The sequence below is a fragment of the Orussus abietinus genome, unplaced genomic scaffold (assembly GCF_000612105.2).
Source record: "Orussus abietinus isolate OABI.00-Male unplaced genomic scaffold, Oabi_2.0 scaffold204, whole genome shotgun sequence".
Taxonomy (NCBI): domain Eukaryota; kingdom Metazoa; phylum Arthropoda; class Insecta; order Hymenoptera; family Orussidae; genus Orussus; species Orussus abietinus.
The window spans coordinates 1-12,894 of record NW_019394422.1 but is presented as its reverse complement, the minus strand read 5'-3'; positions in this window follow the sequence as shown (position 1 = coordinate 12,894).

Sequence of the window (12,894 nt, the reverse complement as noted above, 5' to 3'; positions counted from 1 at the left end):
ACCCGTACTTGGAGTTCGAAAATTCTCGGTAACGTAAAATTAGGGAAAGTACCTGGGAGACGTACCGTGAGTTACCGAGAATATCGAGAATTTATGAGAACGTTCCCTAGTAGCATAGAATAATTTATAAATATTTCTTTGTAATCTTTGCTAAATATCTCAAGCGACAGATTTTTTAAGATGTCCCGTAGATTTCATTTGACGATATCTACAATATGTATTGGAAATCTCAATGGTATATTTACTTCTAATCATTTATAAACATGTAACATAAATACATTATTTACTTTATGATTTTTATTATATTATATATACTATGACTATAGCTAATCGGAACCTCTCGTGCGCTCTGTCGTAAAAATTTCAATTCGCAACATTTCTTGATAAAAAAAAACTTCGGAGAAATTATCTATGAGTTACGGGGAATTTCTCATCGTTCCTGACGTAACTTACCGCGTTTAGAACTCTAACCGTATTATTATTCTAGTACATCCGTCCTCAATTTATGCGGCAGATTTTTTACGCGAGTCATTTTTTTTAACCGGCAAATTATAACACAATTTACGCGGTTTTGTAACGTCATTATTTTTTTTTTCTTAAGCTATTTGAAATTACGTATTTCTAAAGCTTATATGTAGTAGCTTTTATTTCCAATATTTTTTACTCAACCTTCCCAGGCAACCCATGAAGTGGAATATACGTGAATTAATAGTCTAAATTAGGTCTATAGGTATAGCAAATGTATATCGTCTATTATCCACCTAAAAAAATATCTAAAGGATATATATATAAATATCTATGTCTCTTGTAGATGAAGATTATTTTTCACTATTGATCTGCAAATATCTATTTATTTCTTGATTTGTCTGCACAGCTGTACCGAACAAGTCCTCAAAAAGTGTTATGAATTTAATTTTTTTTACAAATACGCATGAATATCTACAGACCATCTATTGTAGATATCTACTATATGTATATATTACGTACCATATCCGGACATCTAGCCTTTGAGTGCATCTAAAATAGAGTTCATATATATATCTTACATACGTTCAATAAACATTTATATACGATTACTTTACGGATATTCGACGTTCAGCGTTGCCTGGGTTGCTATATATGTGTAGGCGTCTGTTTATTCGATAATTAAATATACGTCGTCTTTTCTCTTCTTCTTCTCTATACTTACTCGTAAGCTTCCGGCCCTCTTAAAATTTCTGACCCGAGTAATCGCCGACAACTTTGCACCGTGAGTTGGCAATTGCCGCATTTTGCAGCAATTACGGCGATGATTGTTGCATTCGACGTAATCGTAACGGTCCTCACGCGCGAATGCCAAAGTCCAAAATGGCGAATGGAGGGGACCGTTCGTCACCTTCGATCCATTAACCGAATTGACGGATTACTTGACAAAGTCATCGATTTCATTCACTTCTGCTTTCTTTCAGGTTATGTGTCACCGGAATCGGCGGGGAACAAAAACTGCAAAAACTGCAAAAACCACGGCCTAACTGTTTTGGGTTGGCAACTAAATGATTGCGGATTTTGCCGATAGATGGCGTGAAGTATTCACTGCAGTTCGCGCATGCGTTTAAATGTATTTGGCGCGAAACTCTACCGAGTTTCCTGATTAAAAAATCCGCAATCACTTAGTTGCCAACCCAATATATCCGACGAGAGAATTCGCGTTCGAGAGTGTATCGCATTTTGTATTTTTCACTAGAATTCAGAGTTATTAATTAATTTTTAAACGAAATTGAATTTTTTATATGTTTTCGATCAGTTAGCTGTTGCGACCTCTTCGAATAGCGTATTTTAATGACGAATATATTCGTCGGAAACAGCTAACTTGTTAAATAAACTAAATTCGCAATTTTATATTTTTTGACTGAACTCTCGCATATTTTTCATATTCAGAGATATTCACGAATTAATAAATAATCAGCATTCGCCAAATTAGGCGAAACCAATGCTAGATGAAGACGAATCCGCTGTTGCTAAAGATCATCAAAAACATACAAATTCAACGAAATAACCAAGTTGTTGGCGTTTTTCTCAAACCCTTTAAAATTATTGATTTTTTGTAAAAAGCTTACAACTCGCCGGTACTTCTTGAATGGGATTATTATCGTAAGATTACAAAAATTAGTGCAAATTCAAGTAACCTCAACTCATTGATATTTTTTTTAAACCCTTTAGAATTATCGATGTTTCATAAAATGCTTACATCTCGTCGATATTCCTTGAATAAGATTATCATAAAATTACAAAAATTAGAGCAAACTCTTGCACTAATGTTATAATTTTATAAAATTTCTCGACATTATTTTGAAACCCTTTAGAATTATCGATGTTTCATAAAATGCTTACATCTCGTCGATGTTCCTTGAATGAAATTACTGTAAAATTAGAAAAATTAGGGCAAACTCTTGCACAAATGTCATAATTTTTATAAAATTTCTTGACATTCTTCGCGCAATCGTGGGAATGATTAAAACTTGACGAAATCCGAGGTCGTCGGAAAAATTGGAATTCTCGCGAAATGAAAATATTTGTCCAGTGAGTCAAGCATCGCCTTAACGCAAGAGATAGGAAGAGACGGAATTGCGGGTTAAAAAAATCCACGGGTAAGAAGGATCACGTGATATGATTGTATGTTGGGAGAAAAATTCCTATTTGCATTAAGTGACGCAAGGGCGATAAAAAACGTTCCTTTCCGTCCTGTCGTTAAATCATATCGTCAAGAAACCGGAGACCGGCAAATCCAAGCCCGACGAAATTATTCCGCAATTCGTGCACAAAGACTAGACGAATCCCCGTGACGTCACTTGGATTTGGATGTGGATGATTAAAAAGTCTAACATCACCATGTGCCCTCGTAAATTATGTTAAAAGGCCCCTCCTTCCTTTCGTCGTTTCGAATTAAAGCCGTCCCAAATTGCGTAGCGATATTTCGCAATATTAAGGTCAAATGAAAGAGTGATATATACATACCAAAAAGTGAAAATATTTATATAACTTTTCGCCAAACTGGGTGCACTGAATTATCTAAAACTTTAACAAGTGATTATGGAGGCCCTAAGGAAGAACGCGCTGCCCGTGAAATTATATTTTTCGAAAAAAAAATCTTTTTTTGGTTCTTGTTCGAGATAAGTATACAATATTTGTCGAAAAAAGAAATTTCATTAGCAGCGCGTCATTTCTTAGAGCCTCCGTAATCACGTGTTAATGTTTTAGATAATTCGGTGCACTCAGCTTGGCGAAAAGTTTTATAAATATTTTGACTTTTGTTATGTATATATTATACTTTCATATCAACTTAATGTAGTCTACTGTACACGATTTTCACCCGGCTAATGTTACGTGTTAAAGTTTCAGATAAATTCGGTGCACCCAGTTTGGAGAAAAGTTTTATAAATATTTTGGCTTTTTGTTATGTATATATTATACTTTCATATCAACTTAATGTAGTCTACTGTACACGATTTTCACCCGGCTAATGTTACGTGGTAAAGTTTCAAATAATTCGGTGCACCCAGTTTGGAGAAAAGTTTTATAAATATTTTGACTTTTTGTTATGTATATATCATACTTTCATATCACCTTAATGTAGTCTACTGTACACGTTATTCACCCGGCTAGTGTTACGTGTTAAAGTTTCAGATAATTCGGTGCACCCAGTTTGGAGAAAAGTTTTATAAATATTTTGACTTTTTGTTATGTATATGTCATACTTTCATATCAACTTAATGTAGTCTACTGTACACGTTTTTCACCCGGCTAACTTCCGGCAGGATGCACCGACGTGAAGTTATCGCTGTAATGCGTCTCGCTTGAGTTAATCGGACCGATCCTTGGCGAAGGTTCAACAATTTCTCTTAATCGATTCGTGCCTTTCTATCGCAACGACGCGAATTTATTCGAACGCTCGAATGCGTATACATTTGTTTAAAAATATCCTCGGTAGGCCGAATCGTAAGTATAACCAATAAAAAAAGGCTGAAAACGTTACGATTACATCCGACGATCATGAATTTCTATCTAGGATACCATTCCGTTCCTACCTGACGCTAAGACGTGCGAGAATGTCAGCAGGTCAAGCGTAATGAGTTTAATAAATACAAACAATTACGATACAAGTCAATAATTACGAAGAATTATTTTTAGTTAAAGATGATCGGACCGCTGCCATACTCGTACCTTTTTATATGACCGGTACTTTTTATATGTACCTTTTTATATAATATATATTTTATATAATTATATATTATTATTTTTCGAAGTGTAATATAACAACCCTAGTAGCGCAAAATATTTATCCTATATGTTCTATATATTTAACGAATATCGTACATTTTGTTAATATTTAGCAGACATTTGAAATATTTGCAAAACGTTTACTTTAGAATATTATCTCTATAATATTTGTATAATATTAGCTCCATGTGTTTTCATAATATCTTTCTATCAGATATACAAAACCTTTCGTTTCATTTCAATACAAGTATTTTTTAAATATTATCTGCCGAATACATTATAAAGGATTTAAGAATATTTAAAATCAAAATCGCACGTTTTGCTCCCATAATGAAATACCGGAACGAAAATATTATAAAAATTTCTCGGGCTTTTTGATACCAAATGAAATGTCCGATAATAATCGCAAAGTAAAAAACGTATTTTTATTATATGCATAAAATATTGAAGCTAAATATGTCATTAAGATTTTCAAGAAATATTTCAGATATTTTCGAACGAAATCTCCAAGACCTCTTAAAAAATCTGTCGCTTGAGATATTTAGCAACGATTAGAAAGAAATATTTCTAAATTATTCTATATTGGGGCGATACAAGAATTGTTGCATATATGGCGAAGAGGCGGTCATTCATGTTTCAGACACGTTTTTCTCCTACAATAAAATACCGGAATGAAAATATCAGAAAAATTTGTCATATTTTTCGATACCAAATGAAACGTCCGATAATAACCGCGAAATAAAAAACGTATTTTTATTATATGCATAAAATATTAAAGCTAAATATGTCATTAGGATTTTCAAGAAATATTTCAGATATTTTCGAACGAAATCTCCAAGACATCTTAAAAAATCTGTTGCCTGAGATATTTAGCAAAGATTAGAAAGAAATATTTCTAAATTATTCTGTTATTAAGGCGATACAAGAATTGTTGCATATATGGCGGAGAGGCGGTCATTCATGGCGCGTTTTTCTCCCACGATGAAATACCGGAACGAAAATATAAGAATAATTTGTCATGTTTTTCGATACCAAATTAACAAATCTGTCGCTTGAGATATTTAGCAAAGATTAGAAAGAAATATTTCTAAATTATTCTATGCTATTGGGGCGATACAAGAATTGTTGCATATATGGCGGAGAGGCGGTCATTCATGGCGCGTGGTGCACTTTATTGGCGGAGGTAAGACGACGTTTGTTGTGGATCGCCGCATCTCGGCGAAACGGAGGACGGAAATAAAATCGCGTGGACACTGGTTGCAAATAGCACTCCGCGATATGTGCCAAAAATCCTTGCTTCATCCCGCCGACACGCCGCGACATGCGGATGCGTGGGTACGGCTTCAAGTTTGACGCGCATGCGCGGGATTTTAATTTCTAAAATTTCCTATTATTTTACCATTAGTCGCGCTGTCGTATCAGAAAATGGTATCAAATGCGAGGGGTTAATCCCTGAGGAAATCGTGCATTTTAAGGTGATATGAAAGTGTAATATATACGTACCAAAAAGTCAACATATTTATAAAACTTATCTCCAAACTGGGTGCACAGAATTATCTCACATTTTAACATGTGATTATAGAGGCTCTAAGGAATAACGCGCTGTTCGTGAAATTTCTTTTTTCGAATAGTTATATCCTACTGTTTTGTTTGTGTTTGTTTTAACAATTTATAAACACGTACCAAATTACATTTTTTAATTTATGATCATACTAGGGGTACCCATAAGTAATCAATTTTTTAGACGTCTAAAACATCTCTTTTAAAATAATTGATTACTTATGGGTACCCTTAATATCATAAAAATACATTTTTTACTTTACGATTATTATCGGACACTTCTTTCGGTATTAAACAAACACGACAGATTTTTGCAATATTTTCGTTTCACTGTTTCATTATGACGTTTTATAAGAATGAAATTTGACAGTAATACGATTAATGGAAGAAAAGAAGTTTCAGACAGTATAGGTAAGTAAGCGATCTTTCTTATCGATAACATTCCTTCCTTATCGATATTGCAGTAATTTATATTATCGACGGTGGAAAAAGTCGCGATTAATAGCACGGGATTAAAGGAATTTATATTACCGACAGCGTCACGTAAAAGTAGTTTTAAATTTTGTATTTAATAAAGATTCTTCAGATTTCATGTTTTTTTTATTCAGTCCTATTATCAAAGTCTATATTAATGAGGTTCATTCCAGTTGGTCACGTTTAAAATTTGCCGTTTTCTAAAATGAATGAAGCCCTCTATTATCCAATATTTTTTTTTTCAAAACGCGAAAAAGTGATATGAAAAATTTGTAAATATTAGCTATCTGATATTAACTGTTTCCTTATAAATTTACCCTTTATATAAATGTTTGTGAATATACAATTCAGAAATAAATCCTTTGATTGCAAAAGAGTGGTACAATAATAAAAGTTAAAAAATATCGATGTACGAGTATGTAATTTCAGTCGAATGGCGTTATAGAAGATTAAAAAGTGATGAAAAAATCAGTTAATTCTCGAGCTTGTTGATAAAAAGGAATCTAAATTTGCAAGAGTTACCATAAGCGTCCTTCTTTACCGACGGATGATTTTTGCTATCGGGCTTCATTATCGCGAAGGGAGATGGCGCCACTTTCCCCGCGTCTGAGTTCTCTTAAATTGGCGGGAAATTTGAAAATAAAATCATCTAATCGCGATTATGAATAATGCTGAACCTCATAATGATGGCTACACATGTAACGATAAATCGTTACGATGTCATCCATGGAAACCAATCTGTACAGATTTATCAAACACGTAAACGCAGTTTGTTTTTTTTTTGTTGTTTTAAGGGGATGTAAAAGTGACTTCCTAGGGGTCAATCGTTCATAAAACTTTTCTCGAACCTGAGTGTACCAAATCGTTTCAAACTTTACAACGTGAATGTGAAGGCTATAAGGAAGGTCCTGGTACCCATGAAATTTCATATATTATAAAAAATGTTGAAGATATCTATAAACAAATTTAAAAACATTGAAATTTCATGGGCGTCGAGACCTTTCTTACAGCCTTCACATTCACGTTGTAAAGTTTAAAACGATTCGGTACATTCAATTCGGAGAAAAGTTTCATAAAGACCTCTTTGACGCCACTTTCACATCACCTTAATTACCATTTACATTCATCGCCATATTTCAGTACTGACATAATCGGTAAATTATACTTTGCAACCAGCAGATTAAGATTCGTTTCAATGGGAAGTTTCTTCACTTATGATATCTCTCATTCTCAGGAATACATACAACAATACATTGCACGGTTACGCAGGAAGAGTTTCGAGGTAAAGACGTGCAACCTAACCTATTCTTTTTGGCCACCCCCGCCCTCCGTGACTTCTCAATTTCACTACACTTTATGGCCGCAATGAAACCTATTTACATTTCTAACCTCTTTTCCAGCGGAAGCTCGAGTCTTTTAGGAGTTCTAATTTCGAGCAGCGCTAAGATGGAAGAGGATGTCGGCGATTTGCTGATTGCTAGATTGCCAGAAGGGCATCACCGGCGCTTAGCGACGAATGCAGGGGACGCCATCGAACTTCCCTTCTGTTTCCGTTTCCGTTTCCGTTTCTGTGATGGCGCTTTACACCACTTATTTTGGCCTGCAGTATCCGTTAGGACATTTTATCCTGTTTTGGGTGTTATTCCTTTGTTTCGTATTCGAGTTCGTCTTCTTTATGTGTAGAAAAACTACGAGAAGCTAGCAGCTCTCCATGCGGTTGTTTCTTTGTGTGGTGACGCGGTGTTATCAGAACGTCTGTTTGTGTAGGTCTTAAGGGGATACGAAAGGGTCATTATATATTTATATTAACCCTTTTGCTACTAACGGTGACTATAGTCACCCAACATCTGACGCTCGCTAAGAAGTATTTTTTTTCATTTGTTAGATATTGCCGTTGGGAATTCTTATTGTTTATATAAATACAAAATACCCGGGAATTAACGAAATGATTTATTTAAATTAATACAGTTGCGTAAAATAAATAATGTATTTTACGTAAGAACGTGAAAATTTGTCATCTATTGAAATCAAATGAACGTTTTGTCGATTGATGCAAATAATTGTTTTCCTTTAATAAAAGCAGTTCAAACATATTTCTGTGTTTCGATTAAATAAACTACTTTTTCAGGGTAAAGGTTTTTCTCAAGGTGAGAGAACACGCGTGCACAAATCGGTCGAATTTTGACACGTGTCAAGTCAGCCTTATTGTTAATCAAAAAGGAGGAAAGAAATTCATTTACTACCTCTCGAAACCAGAATTTCGCCGTGACCGATTGCGAAATCTTTGCGCACGTCTCGATCGCTTCTTTGGATCCATCAAATCTAAATTATCTCCGTTGATAATCTCGCGGATAAACGTCAACCCGGATTACTACTCCGACACGAGGCAAGTAACAGAGATTAAATTTCACATTTAGTCCAATTTCGCGAAACAAACCTCTCGTTACGTTTTCTTGAAAATCCGGGAATTGCCGAAAGATCTCCTTGGGGTTCGTTCACGTCTTAAGGTGAAGTGAAACCCCCTTCAAATCAGTCGATTTGAATACAACACTTTTTTTCAAGGATATTAGACCAAACTGTCCACAACTTTGACACGTCACTCCTGATCATCTAAGAATTGTCCTGACACATTCAAAATTTTGATTTTTGGAAAAAATTTTTCAACTCAGCCCAGACCAGAACCAAAATGGCGTCGAGCTCTCATATTTCGACCGATATACAATTATCGAAGGCTCTGATATGAGAATCGAAAGGGTCGGGACAATTTTACGACAATTTAGAACACTCTGGTAATCAATAAACTCGCATTTGAACGGGATAAAGGCAAAAAAAGTGTTGTATGCGCTTCTATGCTAAAACGATGGGAATGCGAGGTCTCGGAGTGAAAATTGAATTAACCTGGAAATCACAGATGGCGCAGGGGGTCCCTCTGCAGTCAATTAGGGCTTTAAAAATCATGAATCCAGGGGATTTCTGGAGTTTTACTTCGATTTCATTATAATTATTGTACGAAAACGACAGATGGAGCATGCCATTTAGTACAATACTCAATATAATGCGACACAGCTGTCAATAAAAAAAAAAAACAAACGAAAAATAAAAAAAAATATATTTCACCGTCGTCGATCAAATTCCTCGACGTGTTTCATTTCACCTTTAATCGACTTTCCTCGTCATACAATGATCATGAATTACCATCCGAGCCCAAGGTTGGGTAGGTATAATACGTCATGTATAATATACGTACAATATACGTGGTTTTCAACATGAGCGCGAAATATATTGCGCCGTTCTATTTCTAAATAGAAAATAATAAATCCCATTAGAGATTTTCTATTAAACTGGATTAAGTCGAAAGAATCTTGAACATAAGCGGCAAATTAATTATTCGTTCAAAATTTTATGTCTTCACATGTGCGCTAAAAGATGTTTATAACCTATCGGATACATATACCGTGCGTCTGCGGCATCCGCCATATTGGAAACGTGAAACTAAAGAATTCTGAATGCAAGCGCCAATTTAATATATTGTCCCATAAAAATATTTCCGTGTCTACATGTGCGCTAAAAGACGTTTATAACTTATCGGATACACGTGCGTCTGCGGCATCCGCCATATTGGAAACGTGAAACTAAATAATTCTAAATGCAAGCGCCAAATTAATATATTATCCTATAGAAATATTTCCGTGTCTACATATGTGCCCATAATTATGAAAGTGGTCTAAGTCATATATTTTTTCTTTCGAAATTACATTGAATTAATTTCGTTTGAAATAATATGGCGTGAAATAACTGATAAACTCATTTTTTTTTTTTTAATTTTGACTTAGACCACTTTCATAATTATGGGCACATATGTGCTAAAAGACGTTTATATTCTAGCTGATACCTTATATCGCACATCTGCGGCATCCTTCACATTGGAAAACGTAATTTACTGGTTTTCCAGGATTTTCTATGGCAAACTACGTGCTTTACGTAATATACGCGAAATTACCCAACCCTGTCCGAGCTCATGATACTTCGTGGCACCGGTATGCAATAATGTGTCACGGATTCCAGAATCCTGACGATCACGGAGCTAATGAAATGAAATCGTAACGAGATCGTCAGGGCGTTACTCACTCATTACGGCGGACACGTTGGCATAACTTGACCGTAACGAAAGGCGAACACGGCGTGACGTAACGCGACAGGAAAGAGGAACTCCTTCCGAAGCCGTCGAGCAGTTCGTGCCCTCGACCGGTCTTGGAAATCGTCCTCCAATCGTCGGAACGGATGTGGAACGACTCCCTTCAACGAATCTGATTGGATAAATTGCCGGAGGCGATTGGGACTCGCAAACAACGGCCAGACAAGGTCCGAGTGAGACACCTATCAGGGGCAGATGCGATTCCATCGGTCTCCTCGATTATCCGCTCCGAGAGCACTTACTTCAGAATGTGGACGGCAGGACTTTAAGGCGAAGTGAAACACGTCGAGGAACTTGATCGACGTCGATAAACAAGATTTTTATAAATGCCTACGTTGCCGACGTTGGTTTTTATATCGACAGCTGGGTCGAATTATATTGGGTATTGTACCAAATGGCATATTCCACCTGTCGTTTTCGTACTATAATTATAAAGAAATCGAAGTAAAACTCCAGAAATCCTCTGGATTCGTGCCTTCTGGGGCCCTAATTGACTGCGGAGGGACCCCCTGCGCCATCTGTGATTTCCAGGTCAATTAAATCTTCACTCCGAGACCTTGTATTCCCATCGTTTTAGCAAAGAAGCGCATACAACACTTTTTTTGCCTTTATCCCGTTCAGATGCGAGTTTATCTATTACCAGAGTGTTTTAAATTGTCGTAAAATTGCCCTGACCCTTTCGATTCTCATATCAGAGCCTTCGATAATTGTATATCGATCGAAATATGAGAGCTCGACGCCATTTTGGTTCTGGTCTGGACTGAGTTAAAAAATTTTTTTGAACAATCCAAATTTTTAATGTGTTAGGACAATTCTTAGATGATCAGGAGTGATGTGTCAAAGTTTCGGACAGTTTGGTCTAATGCCCTTAAAAAAAAGTGTTGTATTCGAATCGACTGATTTGAAGGATGTTTTCACTTCACCTTAAGGCGAAGTGAAACACGACGAGGAACTTGATCGACGTCGGTAAAGATTTTTATAAATACTTTCGTTGACGACGATGCTTTGTATATCGACAGCTGCGTCGAATTATATTGGGTATTATACCAAATGGCATATTCCACCTGTCGTTTTCGTACAATAATTATAAAGAAATCGAAGTAAAACTCCATGCGCCATCTGTGATTTCCAGGTCAATTAAATTTTCACTCCGAGACCTCGTATTACCATCGTTTTAGCATAGAAGCGCATACAACACTTTTTTTGCTTTTATCCCGTTCAGATGGGAGTTTATCGATTACCAGAGTGTTTAAATTGTCGTAAAATTGTCCTGACCCTTTCAATTCTCATATCAGAGCGTTCGATAATTGTATATTGATCGAAATATGAAAGCTCGACGCCGTTTTGGTTCTGGTCTGGGCTAAGTTAACCTCTTCACTTAGAATATCGCGTGAGAGACGTGGTATATAAATCGGGCCAAATAAAAATTTTTCATTTCTCGTTATGAGAAAGCTTTTCCAGGTAGATTGGTTAAAAAATATTACGTTCTTGTGGGGGAAACTGCCAAATCGCTCCTTGACATGCCTTACTTTGGATGGTGGTTTCACCCTCTTAAAGTGTTTAATGGCAGATAAAAAAAAATACGTGTCGCTTAGTTTTTAGTCTACTATAACATATTATAAATGAAATCAAATCGGAGAGATCGATCTGGGATACCTTGTAAGGCCAGCACACCACGCGCATGCGCATTGGAACCGCAATCTGGCCTCAAGAATGAAGCCTGAATCGATCAGTCGAATCGATATCCAGCTCGTTGTTCCGCAGCACTTTTAACGAAGGACAATATTAAAAAAAAAAAATACTTAAAATGAACACCCACCAAAACAGATCATGGAATAACAACGAGAATTGAAATCGATAAAATTAATTAATTTGGCCGCGTGAATTGATCCGAATCGATGAAATTAATTAATTTAAGTCCATTAGCGGATCGTTTGTATCGTCGTGACGTACTCTTGGAAATTAAATCACTGTTTTGCATCGGTATGATATGATTATCGAGCATCACCAGATAATCGATATAACGAAATGAAGACGGACGTTCGATAAGTGTCGATTTTATCAGCTCGATGACTTATCGAGTCCGATGCCAATTAACGAAAAGTGGCCGCTTAAAATTTCGAGGTCTTGAAAAGAGCAAGAAAAAATTGTTAGGAATTAAATTGTTTATGAACGGAGTATTATAAGTAGAATTGGTCGGCTTTAATTAACATAAAATTAGAATATTAATCGATAAACCGGTAATCCGACCGAGATACAGTTTATCGCGGTTTATCTCTAGTGACGTCACAATTCCGTAAGAATTTCATCCGGAAATTGTACCCCGTTGAGAAAGACGCTGCGATTTTACAACACTTTTTCCGAATCTTCTTTCAGACATGTGATGCTAATTTGATAACATTTTACTT